A 23,549-nucleotide genomic window follows, 5' to 3' on the forward strand; every position below is an offset into this window, starting at 1 on the left:
GGAGGGAAAGGTGCCGGGTGGAGAGCCAAACCCGCTGTCCCGGGGAGTAATGTGGTTCTAGGGTCCTTTTCCTGTCGGCAGCAGCCTTGTAGATCGCTGAAGAGCGCAGTAACGTTCGTTGGGCCCGCTCCCAGATTAGACGACAATGGCGGATTAAGGAAAGGGCTGAAGGCACCTGGGTGGTTAAGACTGTAGGAGAGAACAATGAAGGTTGATACCCATGGGACACGTGCATTGGGGAGTAACCAGAGGAGGCAGACGGTAAACTATTGTGAGCGAGCTCTACCCATGCTAATTGTGACGACCAGGAAGCGGGGTGCTGGGAGGCGAGGATACGTAACCCCTTTTCCAATTCCTGATTGACCCTCTCAGCCTGCCCATTCGCCTGAGGGTGATACCCGGAGGTGAGACTCGAGGTGACTCCCAGGAGTCGACAAAACTCACCCCAGAAGTGTGAAACGAACTGTGGTCCACGATCGGACACGATGTCCTGCGGGAAACCGTGTAATCTAAACACATGGTGCAACAGGGCCTCTGCGGTTTCCTTAGCTGATGGGAGTTTCGGTAGCGGAATGAAATGGGCCATCTTGGACAGACGGTCCACCACTGACAGAATAACAGTATGCCCCTTGGATGGCGGCAACCCGGTAACGAAACCCACCGAGATATGTGACCATGGTCGGGTGGGGACGGGTAATGGGTGGAGCTTGCCGGACGGTGAGCGGTTGGTTGACTTGTGCATAGCGCAGACAATGCACGCCCCCACATAAGCTGTGACGTCGGGAAGTAACCGAGGCCACCAAAATCTTCCCTGGATGATAGTGGCTGTCTTCCCAATTCCGGGATGACACGAAAAACGGCTGTCATGAGCCCACCTTATCACCTCCCCCCTAAGAGCATCTGGGACGTACAGTCTCCCCGGAGGGCAGTCCCACGGCACAGGGTCACCGCGCGTAGCAGACCGGACCTTGGTTTCTATGTCCCAGGTGAGAACTGACAGGAAGCAGGACACGGGCAAGACCGGACCTGGGTCCGCCGGTACAGCCACAGGTTCGCCCCGATGGGAGAGCGCGTCGGGTTTACCGTTTTTAGTACCCGGTCGATAGGATAACACAAAGTTGAAACGGCTAAAAAAGATGGACCATCTAGCCTGTCTGGCATTGAGTCGTTTCGCAGAACGGAGATACTCTAGATTTTTATGGTCGGTCCATACCAAAAACGGCAATTGTGCCCCTTCCAACCAGTGTCGCCACTCTTCCAGGGCCACCTTAACCCCCAGCAGTTCGCGGTCTCCGATGTGGTAATTGCGCTCTGCCGGCGTCAGTTTTCGGGACAAAAACACACAGGGATGTAATTTCTGGTCTGAGGGTTGGATCTGGGATAAGACGGCCCCGATCCCTACGTCGAAGGCGTCAACTTCGACAAAAAACTGTAAAGCGGGGTTGGGGAGGAGCAACACTGGGGCCGTGGTAAACCATCTTTTCAGGCTTCGAAAAGCTTCCTCGCAATCCAGCGTCCAGGAAAAGGGCCGGTGTACGGACGTGCTGTTATGCAGAGGCGCGGCCACCGAGCTGAAATTACAGATGAACTTTCGATAAAAGTTGGCAAAACCAAGAAACCGCTGGACTTCCTTGCGGTTCCTTGGTACAGGCCAATCACGCACTGCGGCTATCTTGGCTGGGTCCATCCGGATAGACCCAGGCGATATGATGAATCCCAGAAAGGTCACTGAGGACCTATGGAAGTCACACTTTTCTGCCTTTACGTACAACTGATTGCGTAAAAGGGTCTCAAGCACGGTACGGACATGACGGACATGCGTTTCCGCATCCGGGGAGAAGATCAGGATATCGTCGAGGTACACAAACACAAATTTACCCAGACATTCCCGTAGTACATCATTAATCAGGTTTTGAAACACTGCGGGTGCATTGGTTAAACCAAAAGGCATGACTAGATATTCATAATGACCAGTGGGGGTGTTAAAAGCGGTCTTCCATTCATCACCTTGTCTGATTCGCACTAAATGATAGGCATTACGGAGATCGAGTTTGGTGAAGAGTTTGGCGCCCTCTAGCAGGTCGAACGCGGAGGCAATTAGGGGCAGAGGATAACGGTTCTTTACTGTGACGTCATTAAGCCCGCGATAGTCGATGCAGGGACGGAGTGATTTATCCTTCTTTTCAACAAAAAAGAACCCCGCCCCCGCAGGAGACGACGATGGGCGGATCAACCCGGCATCCAAAGAGTCCCGGATGTAGTCGTTCACAGCGACACGTTCAGGACCAGTCAGAGAAAACAGTTTTCCCCGCGGGGGACTCGTGCCCGGCAATAACTCAATGGCACAGTCGTATGCACGATGCGGTGGCAGCGACTTTGCCTTGACCTTGCTGAATACGTCGGCAATATCGTGGTACTCCGCGGGCACACCCGCCAACTCAGGATTAGGGACCTTGCCGTCCCTGATGGTCATAGCAAAACAGCGCCCGGTACATGCGGAACCCCAGGAAGTGATCTGCCCGTCGGACCAGTTTACGTATGGACAATGTTTACGTAACCAGGGATGCCCCAAAATGGCGGAGTGAGTCATTTCATCGAAGACATAAAAACTGATTGTTTCGGAATGAGTACCGGCTATGATTAATTGAACGGTCTCCGCGCGGTGGGTGATGTGACCCAATACGTGACCGTCCACGGCATGTATACCCAATGGTCGTGAAAGACGGTGAAGTTTGAGGTGCAAAGACCTAGCGAGGGAGGAGTGCATCGCACGTCCCGCCGGGGCCGATCCGCCAGCCGGCAATCGGTGCGGATGGCTAACGCGATTAGCTCGTCGAGTCGCTCCGGGAGGTCGATGGCGATCAGCTGGTCCTGGATCTGCGGAGACAGGCCTTGAAAGAACATGTCATGGAGTGCAGCCGGGTTCCATTCGCTCTTAGCCGCGAGGATGCGGAAGTCGATGGCGTAGTCGGCAACTCTTCTGTTACCCTGCCGGAGGCGCATCAGGGACCGGGCTGCCTCACGGCCCGGTGACGTATGCTGGAACACCTGGCGGAGAGCGGTCTGGAACGCCTGGAGAGTACTACACGCCGGGGACTGTCTGCTCCACTCTGCCGAGGCCCACGCCGCGGCCCGGCCGGTGAGGTGAGTAATAATGAAGGCAATCTTCGCCCGGTCGGACGGAAACATGGCTGACATCAACTCAAAGTGCAGGTCACATTGTGTTAGGAACGGTATGATGTCTCCGGATTCACCAGAGAAATGTTCAGGTCGAGATAGCTGATTGCAGACATCAGGAGCAGCAGTCCCATCGGTGGCTGGTTGGTGGTTGCCGAGGCAGACGGTGTCTGTGGGGACAGAGAGGTTACGAGCTGGTTGATCTGAGAGCTGACAGAGGACATGAAGGCGTCCTGTCTTGTGGCCAGATCGGCTATATTGGTGCTTAAAGCAGTGATGCGGTCTTCTTGTTGGGCCAGCTGGCGGCTGTGGAAGCGAACGGCCTGCTGGAATGGATCCGAGTCCGCTGTCTCCTTTGTTGGCCTGATCGTTCTATCACGGTTGTCAGACGAGGAAGGCAGGAGACAAATGTAGGACTCACTGGAACAGTTCTGGTTCAGAGAGGCTTTTACTGAGGTGCTTAGCAAGGTTTGGTACACAAGCAGACAGTCCAAGAAGAGCAACCAAAACCGAAACATCAGGCAGAGGCGTAGACAAAAATACAGGCAGGCAGTCAAAACACCAAGAGACAGCTTAACAAAACGTGGTACTGAGCTTGAAGCACTGGCACAGGGCACAACGATCAGGCAACACCCGGTGCAACTAGTGGCGTCTAAATACTCCCGGAACAAGTGTAGAAAGACCCAGAACAGGGCGTGACCCACTCACCGAGCACCGCCCCCACCAAGCACAGTGAAGGCAGACAAGAGACATACAGACCCAAAAAACCCAAACACAAACCACCCAGCCACAAAATGGAACAAACAAAACCCCAACATTAACATGATACATGACACTAAAAGGGGCAATTGAAAGGCTTTGAGCCTGACCCAGAAAAAGTAGGGCATAGTTCTTCATATTTTACAGTCACCCCTCATACTTATGGGCGTGACTGTGTATGCATAAGAATAACATGCTCCCACAAGAATTTACAATGCAAACACTTTGAGAACTGTACAAGTTAAAGGACTGTACAGTGACGTAACTCTTTTCTCTCATTACTTGCAAATTTGCACTCGACTGGAACATTATTCTGGCATGCAGACACATAATGAATTCTCCAGTGCCAAACAGCATAGTGGTTCATCCTGAAGCTCGACATATACAGTACAGAATCTCATTTATTGGTAGAATAATGAGCTGCTTATTTTTGGCCTTTCCTGTTGACCATATTATGGACATAAGCTTGGACAGGTAAAAAAAAAAAAAACTGCAGTATATGATATGCCTGACCTTTTGCAAGAGCAGTGTATAGGCTGAACTTTTTAAATTATTTATTTGCATAAGTTAAAGTTTCCTGAAATGAATGTTTGTGTTTACGATCATCTCATTAAAAATTTAAAAAGAAAAAAAAGATGTTTGCTGCAAATTTAATGTTTACATGAAATTTAACATACTGGATAGTGACATATAATAGGATTTCAACACTGCCTTCCCTATAGCCAAACAGCTATGACTGCAAATAACCATATACTGTATCTAGTCATTAGGCCAAAAAAAAAAAAAAAATCATATACAGTGCATCTGGAAATTATTCACAGCACTTCACTTTTTACAACTGTGGGACCTTATATGTAGACAGGTGTGTGGCTTTCCCATTCATGTCCAATCAACTGAATTCACCCCAGGTGGACTCCAATTAAGGTGTCGAAAAATCGCAAGGATGATCAGTGGAAACAGGATGCACCTGAGCTCAACTTTGAGCTTCATTGCAAAGGCTGTGAATACTTATGTACATGTGATTTCTTAGTTGTTGTTGTTTTTTTTTTATTTTAATTATTTTTAATTATTTAATTATTTTATTATTTTTATTTTTAATTATTGTGTGTAGAATTTTGAGGGAAAAAAAAAATGTCATCCATTTTGGAAAAACACTTTCCAGATGAAGAGTATATTCATTAGACCAAAAAAAAAAAAAAAAATACCATATACGAGGTCTGTCCATAAAGTATCGTACCTTTTTGTTTTTTTTTTAAACTATACGGATTTGATTCATGTGTTTTCACGTCAGACAAGCTTGAACCCTCGTGTGCATGCGTGAGTTTTTCCACGCCTGTCGGTGACGTCATTCGCCTGTGAGCATGCCTTGTGGAAGGACCGATTCGCTGTTCGAGCGAGACAAAGAACGCCTCCGTTTCGGCGTGTCAGAGGACAAGTTGGGACATGCGGCTTTCAATGCTTACCAGTCGAGTGAGTTATAAGAGAAATTGTGGAGAGCTGGGCATGTCCCAACTTGTCCTCTGACACGCCGAAACGGAGGCGTTCTTTGTCTCGCTCGAACAGCGAATCGGTCGTGACGCAGAAAGCCTCCGCGCGGCTTTCCACGACAAAATCTCTTGTTAAAAGTGAAATCTGCCGGAAAATGGTTGATGTCCAGCTCTTGTGATAAACAGAGAAAGTGCACACGACGGTCCCAGCTCCACACAGCCATCCGTTTAGAAATAATCCGGTGGTTCGTGCCTGTCATTGCGGCTCGGAGCGCGGCGCGCCGAGTGCCGTTGTGGGCCATCCTTAAAGCTGTAGTTACAGTCCTTATTCTCTGTGAAGCCCGTAAAATTTTCACCGAAAGCCAGATAAATTTTTCGAATGGTTTCCAGGTGCCAGTCTCTAACAGCTTCTGAAAAAATCTGATGGAAAAAAACCCTAAATCATTCCGCCATTTCCTGACAATGAAAATCCGACGACGGGGCGGGACCACTCCTTCCACAAGGCGTGCTCATAGGCGAATGACGTCACCAACAGGCGTGGAAAAACCTGCGCATGCGCACGAGGGTTCAAGCTTGTCTGAAGTGAAAACATATGAATCAAATCTATATAGTTAAAAAAAAATAAAAATGTACGATACTTTATGGACAGACCTCGTATCTATTCATTAGACCAAAAAATAACCATATCTGTTCATTAAACCAAGACCTACATATGTGCAAATGTTTTACATAGGTTTTACCCAGACATATTCCCTATAGTACATCTGGAAGGTATTCATAGTGCTTCGGTTTTTCCAAATTTTGTTTTCCAAAATCGAGTAAATTCATTTTCCCTCCAAATTCTACTCACAACACCCCATAATAACATGATTTTTTTAATTCTAGCAAATTTTTGAAAAATATAAAACTGAGATATCACATGTACATATGTATTTACATATTGTTGTTTGGCAGCAATTACAGCCTCAAGTCTTCTTGAATATGATGCCACAGCACAGCCATTTTCAGATCTCTCAGAGATGTTCAATCACATTCAGGTCTGGGCTCTGGCTGGGCCACTTAAGGACATTCACAGATTGTCTTGAAGAAACTCCTTTGATATCTTGGCTGTGTACTTAGGGTCATTGTCCTGCTGAAAGATGAACTATTGCCCCAGTCTAAGGTCAAGACCAATCGAGAGCAGGTTTTCATCCAAGATGTCTCTGTACATTGCTGCATTCATCTTTCCCTCAATCCTGACTAGTCTCGCAGTTCCTGCTGCTCAAAAGCATCCCCACAGCATAATGCTGCCACCACCATGCTTCACTGTTGAGATGGTGCCTGGTTTCCTAAAAAACCTGATGCTTGGTATTCATACCAAAGAGTTCAATCTTTGTCTCATCAGACCAGAGAATTTTGTTTCTCATGGTCTGAGAGTCCTTCAGGTGCCTTTTGGCAAACTCCAGACAGGCTGTCATGTGCCTTTTACAAAGGAATGGCTTCCATCTGTCCACTCTACCATAGAAGCCTGATTGGTGGGTTACTGCAGAGATGATTGTCATTCTGGAAGGTTCTTCTCTTTCCACAGAAGAGTGCTGAAGGTCTGACAGAGTGACCATTGGGTTCTTGATTATCTCCCTGAATAAGGCCCTTTTCACATTATCGCTCAGTTTAGATGGATGGCCAGCTCTAGGAAGAGTCTTGGTGGATCTGAACTTCTTCTATTTATGGATGTTGGAGGCCACTATGTTCATTGGGATCTCCAAAGCAGCAGAAATGTATCTGTACCCTTCCCCAGATTTGTGCTCCAAGACAATCCTCTCTTGGAGGTCTACAGACAATTCCTTTGACTTCATGTGGTACCTTATATGTAGACAGGTGTGTGCCTTTCTAATTCATGTCCAGTCAACTGAATTTACCCCAGGTAGACTCCAGTTTAACTGTAGAAACATCTCATGGATGATCAGTGGAAACAGGATGCATCTGAGTTCAGTTTTGAGCTTCATGGCAAAGGCTGTGAATATGTACATGTGATTTCTTAGTTTTTTTTATTTTTAATAAATTTAAAAAAATATATATATAGATATATAAACTTTTTCACATTGGCAATATGGGGTATTGTGTGTAGAATCTTAAGGAAAAATAATAACTGCATCCATTTTGCAATAAGTATCATCATAAAATGTGGAAAAAATGAAGCGCTGTGAAGTAATTGTGGATGCACTGTATCTCATACTAAATTTTTTGAACGGACACATAATAATATTTCTCTAACTGTGGCGGGGTGGAGGGTGTGCAGATGGGTTTACAATAGCACTACACTTTGCTGTTTCGGAGATGTAACTAAATACGTTCTGTGCAGTCTGACCTGAGTTATGGAAGCTTTCAGAGGTTAGACAATGATGGCGACTGCAGTAAATATCTGCAATGGGCAAAAATAAACAGAGAGTGTATCAGGTCCCTGCTATTGTCAGCAAAAAGCGCAATGCTACATCATTCTAATGGCTTCCCAAAAGGGCAATGTCTGCCACTTTCTCTAAGCAGTTAGAGCAAGAAGAACCATCACCCCTTTATCTCTTTAACTACCCAAGCCTGGAGAAATACACCTTATATTACCTCGTACGATCTCAACAACCACCACAGTGGAATTCAGTCCAACCAAATTGTCTGATTTTTCAACTTACTTTGTTTCAGGTGAGACCAATGTGTGAAAAGTTAAAAGAGTCAAGGTGATCTTGTTTTACTTAGTTTATGCTTACAGTTTGGGGAGGTATGAACAATTCAAACTTTTAGAAGCCCAAAACGGGTCATGACACTCATTGGCTGGTGCGTATCCCCGGATAAGTGTGAAGTTCATGATGGTCTACAACTTCCCCTGAATAGGATGCCAGTTCATTTCAAACTTTGGCATGGAACAAACAAGTTAAATGAGGTCCATCCAAAAATATGGGACTCTGTCTGGTTTGAGTGGAGTGTGACATGGATCACATGAATCAACAGACCAAATGTCTGGCAGTATAACTTGTTTTGTTATTTAACATCTTTGCAGAATGTGGCATGGGTTGATGTGGAGTACAAAAGTGCCTGAGTAAAATTTGGTTAAGGCCCCATCACACCTTGACGATTTAGCCTACGTATGCCGGCCATTTTAAAAACTCTGGCGCACGCTGTCGTACGTCTAATAAATTAATGCATATGTCACACCTTGACGATTATCCAGCGTCTGCCAGCAGCCCAGTTTACACCCAGTGGTTTGGGTCGGTACTGCACCATATGGTGTGCGTCAGAAACAGAGTAATAAAACATTACTTTATTTTTTATTTTAATTATTTTATCTTGGTGGACCATTTTCATTGTGTACAGAATGCTGATGAGCGTACTGGCTGTGGAAAATGCTGCTGTGAATGAATGGAGAGCTGTGACTCTTTAAAGCGCAGCTGCTTTCAGCTCCGCTGATCAGAAAGCAGCCACGGGACCAATGATCAGACCTGATCAGGTCATCACAGACCTGAATAATGAAACATTGTGATAATTTAAACTTTTAAAACACCAATCGACCACGATCAAGTGTGATCAGAATGGCGTGCTGTGTGATCTGTTGGCGTGGTGATCGCGTACAGCCACGGCACTTAAACAGCGCATTAATGAGGCGTGATCACCCTAATCTATCAATCAGGTTGTCTGATGATCACATCACAGTGATGGCGAGCAAAGTTTAATCATCACAGCGCTTCTGTGAGTTCAGCGTGACACCTGCATGAGACACGCACTTGCAGCAGAAAAAAACACAGAAGGACTTGCTTTAAAACGCTACGTTTCCAGCCACCAATTAAAAGATTTTCTGAGGTCATTTTCAAAAATCAGAAGCTTTATGTGGATTCATGTCTGTCTGTGATGGTGAATTGAGCTGAAATGAACAGGTCAGACTTTATATTTTTCCGTGTGTGAATGAAACGGTCGTTCTGCATATGGACCGCAGCTTTCAGCTGATCAGTCAACAGCATTAATGAATGGATGAGTAAATTACAAGAAACATCTGCCAACAGTCACATAACTTACCTACAACTGATGTCCAGCATGTGCGGGACGTGTGAGTCACAGGCTGGTACTAGTTGAAAATTTTCAGCATGCCCAAAATTTTTTGAGGAGCTCAGCTTATCAGGATGTACATCAGTGAGCTTCAACGTGTTTCAACGAGCTTCAGTGTGCTTGAACTTACTCTTAACTTGTAAAAAAAATAACCTTCCCCCTAACTTAATGGACTTATGCCAGCAGTTTTTAATAAGGTCAGCATACACTGGCTAAATCGTCAAGGTGTGACACACAACTTCTGAAAATTCACCAAAGTATATTGTGTTTGTGAGTCCTGTGTCGGCCCTGAGGGCCACTGTAGCCCTGGAGTCTACATCCCTACATCCCCTAATATACAAGGGAGGTACAACAAATTATATACTGAAAAATTGTGTCTGTTATTCTTAATAGTAGTAGTAGTATTACTAATCATAACTGTTTATATAGTGCTTTCCCAAGAATCAATGCCTTAAACAAAATAAACTCCAATATTGAAAGAATACAAATGCCAGTAATAAACATGCACTACAACAATGTACAAAAATCACAAATTCAAGAGTTCATGAAAAAAATCAAATGCACCACATTTTTAGTAATGTTTCTAATGCTGTAGGAGAGCAATCTGTTTTCATCTATGTCAAATAACATCTAATATGTATGTCTATCTTGCTTATTTTTGGAATTTAAAAGTGCTTTTGATACACACCACAGAATGGAGGCTTACTGCAAACATCCAGTGTTCTTATCTCCTTCTGTGTCCATCTGACTATTCCTTTGGTCCAAACCTCATCAAATAACATTGATGAAGTTGTCCAACACATTTTAATTTAATTTGGCTTTCTTGCTCATGCTGTGGGTTGCCACAGCATGTCTAGTACAGATTCATATTGGGACTTGACAGAAGTTTTACACCAAATGCTTTTCCTGACACAACTGAGTTGTACATGGGGAAACAGGTTAATGGATCTTGTTGTTTCCAAATGGTCTCCATGCCAAATGCTAACCATGATTTATTCTAGTTCAGGTGTGCTGTGACAAACACATTAAGTCCTACTTCTTTTTTAAAAAAAGAGTTGAAATAGTTGGGAGGTGGCTTATGTGGAGCTCTGTGAATGTATGCATAGAGTTAGCTGACCATGCAACCATAGATAAGAATGAATTTTAAAAGCCCCATCACACATTGCACAAGAATGTGCATTAACCAGCCCGACACGGCATCCCAAACACACCGCTCAGGCAACGAAGGAGTGGCTCCGTAAAAAGCATTTCAAGGTCCTGGAGTGGCCAAGCCAGTCTCCAGACTTCAACCCCATAGAAAATTTGTTGAGGGAGTTGAAAGTCCATGTTGCCCAGCGACAACCCCAAAACATCAAAAACTCGAGAGGAGATCTGCATGGAGGAATGGGCCAAAATACCAGCTAGTGTGTGCAAACCTGGTGAAGACTTACAGGAGACGTTTGACCCCTGTCATTGCCAACAAAGATTATGTTACAAAGTACTGAGTTGAACTCTTGTTATTGACCAAATGCTTATTTTCCACCATAATTTACAAATAAATTCTTTAAAAATCCTACAATGTGATTTCCTGGATTTTTTTTTCTCATTTTGTCTCTCATAGTTGAAGTATACCTATGATGAAAATTACAGACCTCTCTCTTCTTTCTAAGTAGGAGAACTTGCACAGTCAGGAGCTGACTAAATACTTGTTTACCCCACTGTAAGTAGATGTGCACATACAATACATGTATTTACATTCAGAAATATTTAATGTCATGATTGAGTCATGACAAGCCTTTTTTATGAACCACAATTTTTAAAAATGTTAAGTCACTCATGTCAAGTTGAAGTCATTTTGCACAAACTTCCAAGTGATAAGTTTATACTTCTTTATATTGTAACACCCCTTGGAGAATAGAGAACATTGTACTATCAGTCAGCAAAAAGAGAATCAGCAAACCTAAAGATATTCTAACTTAAAAGGCTTCATGCCAGGTAATTCTACTACTCCTAGAGAAAAAAACAACAATAAATAACCAAATAAAATCCTGCATATCCCCTGGAAACAGTAGGAAAAAAAAGTTTTTTTCTTTTTTGTTTGTTTTTGTTTTATTTTATTTTTTTTTTGTTTTGTTTTTTTTACATATGTACAGGATTTATTATTTAGACTGTTTTAACAACCTATATTTTGGAGATCCAAAGTAACTTTGTCTTAATTCTGTAGGACACCCCCCCAAGACTCAGCCCCTTTAATACAGCCACCGGTTCCCCAGTTAATCACAAATTCTGCCAGTTAATTACTTTGAAGCTTTTTATTTGTAATTATATTAGTTTCTGGAATCATTCTTGCTGCTTATTGAGGCATACATCTTGGTTAATGCAATGTAAATGTAAATAATGTAAATAACTGCAAATTAAGTATTGTGAAGAAAACGTAAAATAAATCAATCTTGTGTCTGTTATTTTTAAACACAATTATATGCAAATATTTTAGATATTAAAACTGAGTTGCTGTCATGCACTGTTGTTACCCTACACATCAGCAAAGCAGCAATAGTAAGGTATTCTTTTCACTGGTATGCGTGTGTGTGTGTGTGTGAGTGCGTATGTACATGCGTGCGTGTATAGCAAGAAAAGTGTCCTTGAAACCTAGTGGGAATGTTACTTTGATAGATATCTAGAGATGTTTAGATTTTACTTTGGGCAAAGGAAAAAGAAAACTTTATCCGAGGAGCACTTTTTATTTTTCTTTCTTTCTTTCTTTCTTTCTTTCTTTCTTTCTTTCTTTCTTTCTTTCTTTCTTTCTTTCTTTCTTTCTTTCTTTCTTTCTTTCTTTCTTTCTTTCTTTAATAGCTCAACAAACACAAAGCCTAGATGGATGGCCTAAAGCACATATTCATCAGCATAGTATTTGTGATTTATCGGTATGAATGACTTAATCATTAGGTCCAACAGAGGTAATATGATGAAGTCGTACATAAAAAACACCATTACAGACAAAGGTATATTTACATGTACATTTTAATTTTGATGTGGAATGTGAATATTATCAAAATGCCGTTCATTTGACATCATGGAATATGTACAGTTTGGTAATGAGTTTGAAACCTTTTTATCCAAGGTGTATGCAAACATATGTCCACAGTTGTACCAAGATAATGTGAATTCCTTAAGAGAAAGAAGTAGAAACAAATATTGTTCAATAAAATGTTGTTGGTCCACAAGTAATGAATAGGCGCTTGTGACTGTTGACTTATATAATTATTAGCAGTACTGCGTGACGAGACAGTGTGGGTTGTGTTGAAATAATACCAGTCAAAGCATCGATTGGGCCAAAAAGACATTTGTTTCAGGTGATGTCTGCCTCAATGCACTTTGAATCTCATTAGTGACAGTACAATTACAGAAAATGACATTGTTTCTCGCTTATTCAGCACCGATCACGCAGATCCAAACATGGCCTGAATGGCTGTCTGTCATCTCTGAGATGATTATTAGTTATTCATATAATAGTGTTGTGACAAAACAGAGGAAGTTTGTTCATTGTTTTTGGTTTCACGATATTGACATTGTCACATTGTGTGAACACCATACTGAATGTATATAACATAGTTAGCACACAGTAGACAGATTTTAATTCAGCATCTAACCATCAGCTGCCAGCACTGGGTCCCTCATTACCCATCCGCCCATTTGCCAGCTGCCTCATCATTACCCATCTCCCTTGGCGGCCCCTGTCACTCAAAATGCCTGAGAAGAAACTGGAAAGTCAATTAATATGTGTTGTATGAAAGCATTTCTATCTGGCTGTGTATCTGTGTGTATGGGACAGAATTACAAGGAGAGACTGTGCTGTGTGTATCCTGCAAATCACATCAGAGTGAAGAGTTTCAATTCAGAAATGCAGGTGAATGCCTCTCCTTTGAGCGTGAGTTCCTAAAATTACACTAATTTACATCCACCACAAAATATTCGGTTGCATATGCATGGCCAATAAGCAAGCAGCCACCATGCACCAAAAGGTTGGTGGAAGTACAGTTTAAGATTAATAATTATAATTTAAATTCATTTTTATTATGCTTGTATGTCACCAAATCATGATCAAGTCACCCCCTGATGTTTCCAACACCAGCTCAGTTGGACGGTCACCTGCTCTCTCCACAACAACAAATAATAGTTAAAATTTAAAATGATCAACATAGCAATAGCAATATTGACATAACAACACTAATAAAGGAGTTAGTCAGAAAATAGTAAACAAACAAAATGATGCAAAAACAGTAAAATACAATGCAGTAACAATTAACATGTACAAAATAAGGTTGTAAATCAGATTTTAAAAAATGCAGTTAGCAACTGGAATAGTAATACTGTACATATGAGCCTGACTGATATGGATTTTTGGTGTGCCAATGTAATACTGATATTACAGAGTAAAAAACTTGTGACTTTGTTATATTTGCAGATATATACAAAAAATGTTAATGATTCCTAACATTTCATTATCAAACCCTCATGATAAAGAAATATAATATAGTTCATATTTAAAATGAAAACATAGACACCTCATAAGTATAAATACAACCAACAGCCAACCAAAGTATGGCACCCTGTATTCACACTGCCTTCACTCAGACTGGCAGTCACCCTGCCTCATCCCCCTGCATTTGCATAAAATACACCTTTCATCTAGTCTGCCCTGCCTAGCTGGCAGCATACATGAGCATTATTTCTTGTGCCTGTAAAATGAATGGCAGTTGGTCACTTTTCCACTGTCTCATGTAGCTAATGTGATCAAGGGGTGATGGGGTCCCAGCCATGCTTGACATCATTGCAAATAAAGCTGCTGGAGCACCTTCTGTTGGACAAAGTACATGGTGACACCACTTCCAATAGTCAAAATGTTTTTCTGCATTGTTTATTCAGTAAGTTTTCATACCACCACAAATAATGCTAATGCCAATATGTTCATAAAGAGTCATATCAGTCGTTATATCTATCAAGCACTAATATAAACACCATCAAACAGCAGGGACCAATGATAAGTACTAAAAAAAATTTATTTCAGTTTATTGTGTCATGTCTTTCAAACAGCTCTGGCAGTCAGATAGTCTAAGCATTTTTATAGCAAAGTTTTGGAGAACTGACATTGTGTTGGTATAAAATCAGTGAGCAACAAAGGGTCCACATATTAATCATAATTAAGACTTTTCACATATTCTGAGTTATCAAATGGAAGGCACTGTATTATACCTTTCTTATAATCCAATGTTTTGGGTCACATCCCTGAGAGATGTCTGCACACACATTAAATTCTTCTGTGTGTTCCTTTTTACAAATAATTGTACTTAATTGAATTTTGTGAGTAGAATGACATCAAAAAGCACACTCATAATGACAGTTGCATTCAGTAACCTTATCAACACAAAAATACAAAATTTGATCATAAAAAATAAACCTGAAAAATAAATGCTTTGAAACAAGCAAACAAAGAATGTAAGAATTCAGGTATTTAGGATTAACAGATACAGTTCTGGGCAGACTTAATGGCACCTTTGCATTTTAAGTACAGAATTTTAAATGTATCAAGATCAAATGCGGTGAACCATTTCTTAAACTTATTTTATGTTATTTATTTCTTTACTTTTTAAAGGCAAGGCTACCTGTAGTCTTTAATTCCAATTTGCTCCAAATTTTCTTGAATTACCAACACAAGACCAAAGTTGCCTAAGATCAGTCATTGCTCTCAATATTAAAATTATGTATTTCACAGATTTGCATGGAACCTGGCACACTTACATATGGGAAGGTTTCTATAAATGCCCAGCAATATCAAACTTGCCAAAGGGCAAAGGTCATGTCAACATGTCTGTTTGTTGCCCTGCAGTTCTCAGTGCCTTTTGCAGTCTTCTACCAAACTTGATTTGAAGTTGCGATTAAAAGAAAATACTTTTTTTCATGGGTCAAGGAATTTAATTTTCAACATGATTTGGACCAAATATCAAGGATCAAGGATCAAGGAAATTTTATTGTCATATGCACAGAACAGAAGAACTTTCCTGCACAATGAAATGTGGCTACTGCATTTAACCCATCCTATTTGCCAGTAGGAGCAGAGGTCGCCATTAGGCGCCCGGGGACCAGCTCCAGATGTACATCCCTGCCTTGGTCAACAGCAGGGCTGAGCAAACCAACACCGACCCATAACAAACAACACACATAACACACAACACATAGGCCGGCCCGGTACATAAAACATATATATGAAGCAAAACACGAGGGAAAAGGAGAAGAAAAAAAAACCCTCATAGCCGCTGCATTACACAGCGGCAATGAGGAAAAAAAAAATCCCATCAGCACAAAAAAACAATAATCACAGAGACAAAACAAGGACACAGGACGACAACCGAGATTTGAAAGGACCAGTTTATCAGAACACTCCGGAAGGCAGCCAGTTTCGGCGCCGTCGACAGCCTTGTTCGACAGTCTGGGGGGGGAAGGGAACAGCCCTGCGCAGGCTGAGAAAGTCCTGGACAGTCCACAGTTCACGTCAGGGCTGGAGAAGCTGAGGGGAGGGGGGAAGACCAGGGAGCGAGGCATAAGAGTGTTGTTCTTCTGAGGAGGTATCTTATCACAGCGACCTTGAAGTGCAGCTGTATTTGGGGAAGCCAAATGAATAGCCAGATTAACAGACGCCTGAAAGATTCCACAGTTCTGAGAACAGAGTGGCTCCCAATGCATCTGAAATGTAGAATATGGTCTTCACAGACAGTCAAAGCGGGTTTCCAGGGCTGCAATCTTCCCAGAGATGTCATCCAATGCGCGGTTAACCCCCGCCGACTGCGCAGCCACTGCCTTCCCAATCGAATCAATCATATAGGGCAGCTTGGAACGACCAATCAAAGCTGCTTCCACTTTCTTGATTTTCCGGTAAACCAGCAAGTGCCCCGCTCCACACATCAGAAAGCTGGTCACCACCAAGCCGAATATGTACACATCTTCAACATCTTCCACAGAAAGCATGTAAAGGCACATGACCTGCCATCTCCTCCACGAGTCCATCACGTAACCCATCACATGCGTCCCAGCAGGACAGTTCGGGTCCTCCGCTCCTGAAGATCTTGTAGAAAAAATAGTGTCAATTGCGTTCAGAGACCACTTTAACAGATCCATTTTTGTCGTTTCCAGAAGAGCAACGCTGCAGCCTCACAGACAACACGCCACAAAAGCAGGAAAGATAAGGAGGGAGGGAGAAGAGAAAAGTGCGTCCGTCTCGGTCGAGTGCAAGCTGGCAAAAAAATGACACACACATATGGGTATTCCAGAATTGCCCCAGCAAAGTCAATCAGAGATCAATGAGTTGTGTGAATGTGAAAGTTACTGGGGTCAGATATCAGATTGTAATAGCTGTTACTCTCTTCATGCCCATGGGTACCATGTCCTAGGACCATAAATTGGCAACAAAAGCAATAACTACAATTGCAGCATGGAGTATTGAAGGCATAATTATTTTATAACCACAAGTTTTTACTCTTGAATAAGAAATGTAGTGATTTCAAATGCAGTGGGAGGTGTATTTTCTCTGGTCTAACACATTGGGATGGGATGAGGTCTGTGTGGCTAGTTACCTCTTTACACCTTCTGAAAATGTGAAAAAGAGAAGGATGCTGAAGATCAGGCAAATGTACAGATGATAAGTATAAGGGTGTAAAAGGAAGACGAGAGGGAAACTTTTCTCAATGCCAGATGGAAGAGCAGTTGGCAGTTTTCTCATTACTATGGATATGGATTTTCCTCACGCAAATATACAACTACACTCATGAAAACACACACACACTTGCAGAGCTACCTCCCGTCACTCTGCCCCACCTGCCCAGCACCTGGTCATCAAAGCAAGACCAAGGAGGCCGCTCATCTTTAGTGCAGAGAGAATTAGTGTGCAGGAGAGACGACTAGCCCGGCGATGATGCCGTATGGGTTTACCTTCGGTCATCCTGGCTTTTAATTGATTTCTGACTCTCCTTAGTAATCCATCACTTTAACCTGCATCAGCCATCTTTCATCTCCTGAAATAGCACCTCTCCTTCCTGGTGCACCTATGTGTTTCCGTGCGTGCATGCAACTGCATCTGTGTCACGCCCTCACCATCAAGGCGAGCAAGGCTTGTTGTGCCTGCGATAAATTAAATGTGACACAGATGGGTGGAATAGCTTCCCCTTTGAACCAAGCGGTGCAACAGAAGGACAGACCCTGACCAACACATGTCAGACAAAACTGTTGGGCACTACCAAAGAAAGCTTTATGGTCCCCCTGGATATGGGCCAGAGGGGGAAGCTGGAGATGTGGACACACACAAATGCACACAGACAGACGTGGACAGAAACACCAGCCGTGGATACTGAATTTTAATGGGTCTATGGTGTGAACCAAAGCACAAGACAAATAAAATGTGTGATAGTGATATATCATTGTGTTGGATGTTTCTTGCACACTGTAACTACTGAATAAATCATTTCTGCTTATGTGGAATTGTGTCTCAGAGCCTGGCTGTCTGGATCTCATGCCTCTGAGTCAGAGCAGAACTGCGCATTCCAATCAAAAAGCAGCTTTACCTTCTGCAAGATGCTGCCCATACAAGAGTACACAGCATTAAGATTTTTTAGCTTCCATAATTGACTGGTTTGAAGATGAGCATTGATGCCCTCATGGATTGATGTGTTGTGCTTTCTCATCTTTGTTTTAGGGTTGAAGCACAAACCTCTCAGTGTCGCACAAGGATTACCTGAATTACATTCCTTGTTGTTTATTTTTGTTTGCTGTAATTGCCACAGCTTGACAAGCAAGAGGAGAAATGATGTACACCACGCAGAGTGAAGAAATAAGCATGGTCTTATGGTGCTAGCTATCATATTAGCTAACCATCTGATTTTATAAAATTCTTCTCCCCTGAAGTTCATACATGCTAAAAAAAAAACAATATAATTTGCAGTAAGATGTGAGATACCAGATGGTATAAATTCAGTTTTTTTTTCCATAATTTTGAACCTATTATTGGCTGATTGATGCAGCAGCTAGCTATACAGTCAGCTATATGCTATTTTCGTCCTTACTAAAGTATAAACTTTATGAAAACAGCTCAGTACACCTTCTAGTCAGATGTAAGAAAATACTGTTGAATTTAAATGCAGTTCTTTCATAACTGTTAGCCAAGATGCTAGCCATGTAGTAATTGTGGCTTGCCGCATAATGCTTTCTTTTTTATTGAAGTGGCTATCACCTCTGATTTAGTGTCTTATCTGTTATATTCTGCATTACCAGAACATCTGAATATAAACTGTGCTGAAAACAGATCAAAACAGTTATCATATACCTATAAATGATACACCAATATGATTGGATAAAACACTAAAGAATAAATAGCAACACACCCTTTTCGCGGACGGGTAATATTTTTCATACGTAATCAGCCAATCAGGTGTCACGTACAATTCTTTCCGCCTCGCTTAGAAAACAGCGCTTGGAACTTGAGGTGGATGGATGATGAAAGAAGCAAAACACCTTCACAATTTATGCCGATATTTTGATGAATTTCTTCATTTACAGCAGCTTCATTAAAGAAATGTACTCGAATGATTATCAGCACGACGGCGAGCTTACAGGCTAATCTCCGCTAACAATAGAAGACAGTTGCCAGTTATGGCTTCTGAAACAAGGGAGAAAAAAAGCATTAGTGGATGTAAAATATTCTGTCTGTTAAGAACTTCACCCCTTGTTCCACGTCTGTATTTCCCAACGGTGTCACGTACGTCCACTAATGCTTCAGGTGAACTGTGCTGTTTCTTTTTTTTTTTTTTTTTTTTGGCCTCGGGGTGTATGGTTTTCTTCAGGGTGTATAAAGCCATATTCATTGGTGAACAACTTGATAACTGGTAATAGCCAGATGGCTACTGTGGCCTGCTGAGCACAATACTTGGGGCCACACATCACATTCGTTACAAAGCAGAAAGCTAAAAACACGATTAGAAAAACCAAGTCCAGTATGAACATACTCCATAAATATCTAAATGGCATCGGAAAAAAACAACAGATTGAAAGCTTACCAGCTGACCATCTGTTAGCAGGTTCTTCACGGAGTTTAAGAAAATGAACATGTCTGACTAAGAGCCCAAAACCATCAGGAGCTTTCATATTCGGCCAATATGTACGTTTCTGTGTTTTATATATATATATATATATATATATATATATATATATATATATATATATATTTATATATATAAGACCATATCAGTTACATTGTTCTTGCTTCATGGTGTCAGCTATCATAGCTAGAATACATTAACCAATTTTTTTATAGTACTGTCTTACCAATGTATTAAGTCTTCAAGAACAGAATTATATAAGTCACCAAATGATGTAATCTCTTGATATGTGTTTATCAGGTCTGAGTCGGGTCAGGTGTGGGGGCATGCACTGTTGCCATGCTTTGCTGCATCCACCACTCAATGGGACTCTTTAGTGTCCTGAATGGCAAACACGCAATCAGACAATTGGTCCCTTCCCATATCTTGAAAGTAACTATCTACATGTCACAGCCAGGTGAAATGTGGGGGTCCCCATGGCCTTCTATAAACTCTGGGGTCCTCAACACTGATACATCTATATGCTGGATCATGCTTGGAGAAATGCACCACATGTCACATGGGCAAAATGTTGTTGTTGACATTCCATCACAATGCAGTTGATACTCCTCATATGAATAGCTGTTCATTTGGCACAAAGTCTTTCCAATTGTACCAAAAGATCCCTGAAATTATCAAAGACTGTCCCTTTGGTCAGGGATTAGCATTACATATTTTGTAGGATTACACTGACAACACAATGCAAGGGGTGGTGGCCAAGTGGTTAGTGCACTTTGTCTCAGTGTGGAAGGTTCTCGGATCAAATCCCACCCTTGCCCATTTCTCTGTGTAATGTGAATTTGCATCAGGAAGGGCATTTGGTGTAAACCGCATGCCAAATCAACATGCAAATTCACCTCGGATCTGCTGTAGCGACCCCAAGTGAAAAAACAATACAAGGGAGCAGCCGAAGGGACTGACTTACACTGACAACACAGTGGATTCAGCACTGAGCTTTAAGTCCCTCTATTGCAGTAAACTATGCAAAAAATAAAAGACATTGTCAATCCCAAAAGCAATTGCAACTGTAGTCAAATACTGAAACTCCTGAATGTAGGTTGTTGAAAATGATGATTAGAAAATACAGTGCTTTCAGGTTTGTCCTCTCATCTGCAAGTGTTAATTTGTCCAATAAATTTTAACAACACAAAACAAAATTTAAATGAATGATAATATTTTCTTGCCTATGCAACTCTGCAATATGACATTACATACCTTTTTATTTAACTATTTTATAGTAACAATTTAACATATATTCCTAAATTGTCCTTTGAGGTCACTGTGCAAGTGAAGTGTTTCTATTTCAGAAAGTAATCGTTGCTGGTATTTTTTAAAGATATGTTGCAGTGCTTCTAAAATCTCTGGTGACTTCCAATTTGAAAATCAGACAGAAAGACTAATCACGTCCCACTTTGTGGCGCGCTTACCCAAACATGTGTAGGAAGGGTTCATGATGATAATGAGATGTGTCCATCATTTATTCACAAGCCTATTTGATATTCCATCTGTGTCAGGAAAATGCCAGTTGAGCAGCGCCAGTGCAAAATGAGTGACGTGAAGCTGTGAGCTGGTGTAGTAGCTTTGTGCAATGAAAGCTTTATGAATATGAACAATAATTTTGTACATTTCCACAGTACTGGCAGCATATTTCTACAGTTTGAATTCAATAAGTATTTCATATCTCTTATCCCACAGAAACGTCTGACTTGCACCATATAAACACATTTCGTACTGAATAATGAAGATGATGAAATCGATCTGCTTGTGTTTATATTTTTTATTGTTACCAAGCGTACGTCTTTTAGGAGAATCATGTCATCTTGGACCACGGCAGTTTTATAAACGAAGACAACTGAAATACGTAAAGGCTGAGACAACGTTGAACTGACTGCCAGACCAATTTATTCTGTTCTTGTTTTCTGTGTGCTATAAAGGATGGACCTGCTGGAAATGTTTTTTTTCTTTCTTTTCCTTTTACTTGCTCTGCCCTTTGTATTTCATGAGCTTTAAAAGCTTTAGGTCCATTTATAGTGGTAAAACAGTAGCACTCTTGCTGTAGGACCCTGTAAAGCAATGCGGCATCTCTCCCACACATTGTGACCCACTGGTTCACGGTGTAAAATACAGCGCAGGGACATCCACACACTCCTAATGATTGCTGTAAACAACACTGTGCAAAATATACATTTTTACAGTGTGTGTGTGTGTTTGTTTGGTGGTGGAGGCAAGGGGTTGGGTGTCATCCAGTCATTAACAACAGCAAAAATAAAGGACAATGTTTCATTTTTTTGTTTCTGTAGTCATCAAAAATTCAAAACTGCTGAGTTTATTCTCTGGTTATCGCCTCAAAGCTACATATATGTCATGTACTAAGCTGATTTTGCACAAGGTAAAGCAATAGGCACATCCTTTACATACCTCATTTACTGCTGCAGAGACAGCATATTCAAGGTCATTTTCAGATGTGTTTTCCTTTTGTTTTCATATTTTTCACATCTTTTCCAACACCTCATGATACGGTATATCTCACATTGGATGTAGATGTGTTCAGTCAAAGATGTGTCCAGGCATAGACATATTCAGTCAGTAATGTATTGGGCACAGACGTATTCAGTCATATACTGCACATATTCTGTTAAAAATGTATTCAGTCAAAGATGTATCAAAGCCATAGATATACGCAGGAAAATATATACTCTTTCAGAAACAAATGTCCAGTCATAGATATATCCAGACGTGTCCAGGCAAAGATGTCATAGATGTCAGTGCATCCGAAAAGTAAAGCTACTGTGCTCCACATTTTTTTAATGTTACAGCCTTATTCCGAAATGGAGTAAATTCATTTTTCCCCTCAAAATTCTACACACAGTACCCCATAATAATAATGTGAAATAAGTTTTTTTTTCCGAGATTTCTGCAAATTAAAAAAAAAAAAAAAAAAAGAAATCACATGTACATAAGCTCAGGTGCATCTTGTTTCCACTGATCATCCTTGAGATGTTTCTACAGCTTAATTGGAGTCCACCTGGAGAAAATTCAGTTGATTTGACATGATTTGGAAAGGCACACACCTGTCTACATATAAGGTCCCATAGTTGACAGTGCATGTCAGAGCACAAACCAAACATGAAGTCAAAGGAATTGTCTGTCGACCTCTGAGACAGGGGATTGTCTCATGGCACAAATCTGGGGAAGAGTACAGAAACATTTCTGCTGCTTTGAAGGTCTCAATATGCACAGTGGTCGGCATATCCGTAAAGTAATTCGGATATACCAGGACTCTTCAGGCAGACATATTTAGCCATACAGGCATTTAGCCCTACACGTATCCAGTCAAAGACATATTCATATATTCATATTCATAAATATATTCAGTCACAAAGTTTCCAGTCATAGATATATCCAGACACAGACATATGTCTTTTAGAATACAGTAGTGTTCAGAAAAATAGTAGTGCTATGTGACTAAAAAGATTAGTCCAGGTTTTGAGTATATTTCTTATTGTTACATGGGAAACAAGGTACCAGTAGATTCAGTAGATTCTCACACATCCAACAAGACCAAGCATTCATGATATGCACACTCTTAAGGCTATGAAATTGGGCTATTAGTAAAAAAAAAGTAGAAAAGGGAGTGTTCACAATAATAGTAGTGTGGCATTCAGTCAGTGAGTTCGTCAATTTTGTGGAACAAACAGGTGTGAATCAGGTGTCCCCTTTTTAAAGATGAAGCTGGCACCTGTTGAACATGCTTTTCTCTTTGAAAGCCTGAGGAAAATGGGACATTCAAGACATTGTTCAGAAGAACAGTGTAGTTTGATTAAAAAGTTGATTGGAGAGGGGAAAACTTATACGCAGGTGCAAAAAATTGTAGGCTGTTCATTTACAATGATCTCCA

General features: G+C 41.5%; 1 protein-coding gene and 1 long non-coding RNA gene across 2 annotated transcripts in view; both read left to right on the plus strand.

Moving 5' to 3' along the window:
• The window catches only part of cadm2a (cell adhesion molecule 2a), a 962,407-nt gene that overhangs the window by 558,687 nt on the left and 380,171 nt on the right, over window positions 1-23,549 (plus strand).
• LOC117517362 overlaps window positions 1-23,549 on the plus strand; it is a 36,374-nt gene that overhangs the window by 2,892 nt on the left and 9,933 nt on the right. The window contains exons 3-5 of the long non-coding RNA XR_004562709.1: window positions 1,975-1,979; window positions 7,102-7,258; window positions 17,632-17,638. This is a non-coding gene — a long non-coding RNA (uncharacterized LOC117517362). The remainder of the gene's footprint in view (window positions 1-1,974; window positions 1,980-7,101; window positions 7,259-17,631; window positions 17,639-23,549) is intronic.

Source organism: Thalassophryne amazonica, chromosome 9, assembly GCF_902500255.1.
Source record: "Thalassophryne amazonica chromosome 9, fThaAma1.1, whole genome shotgun sequence".
NCBI lineage: Eukaryota > Metazoa > Chordata > Actinopteri > Batrachoidiformes > Batrachoididae > Thalassophryne > Thalassophryne amazonica.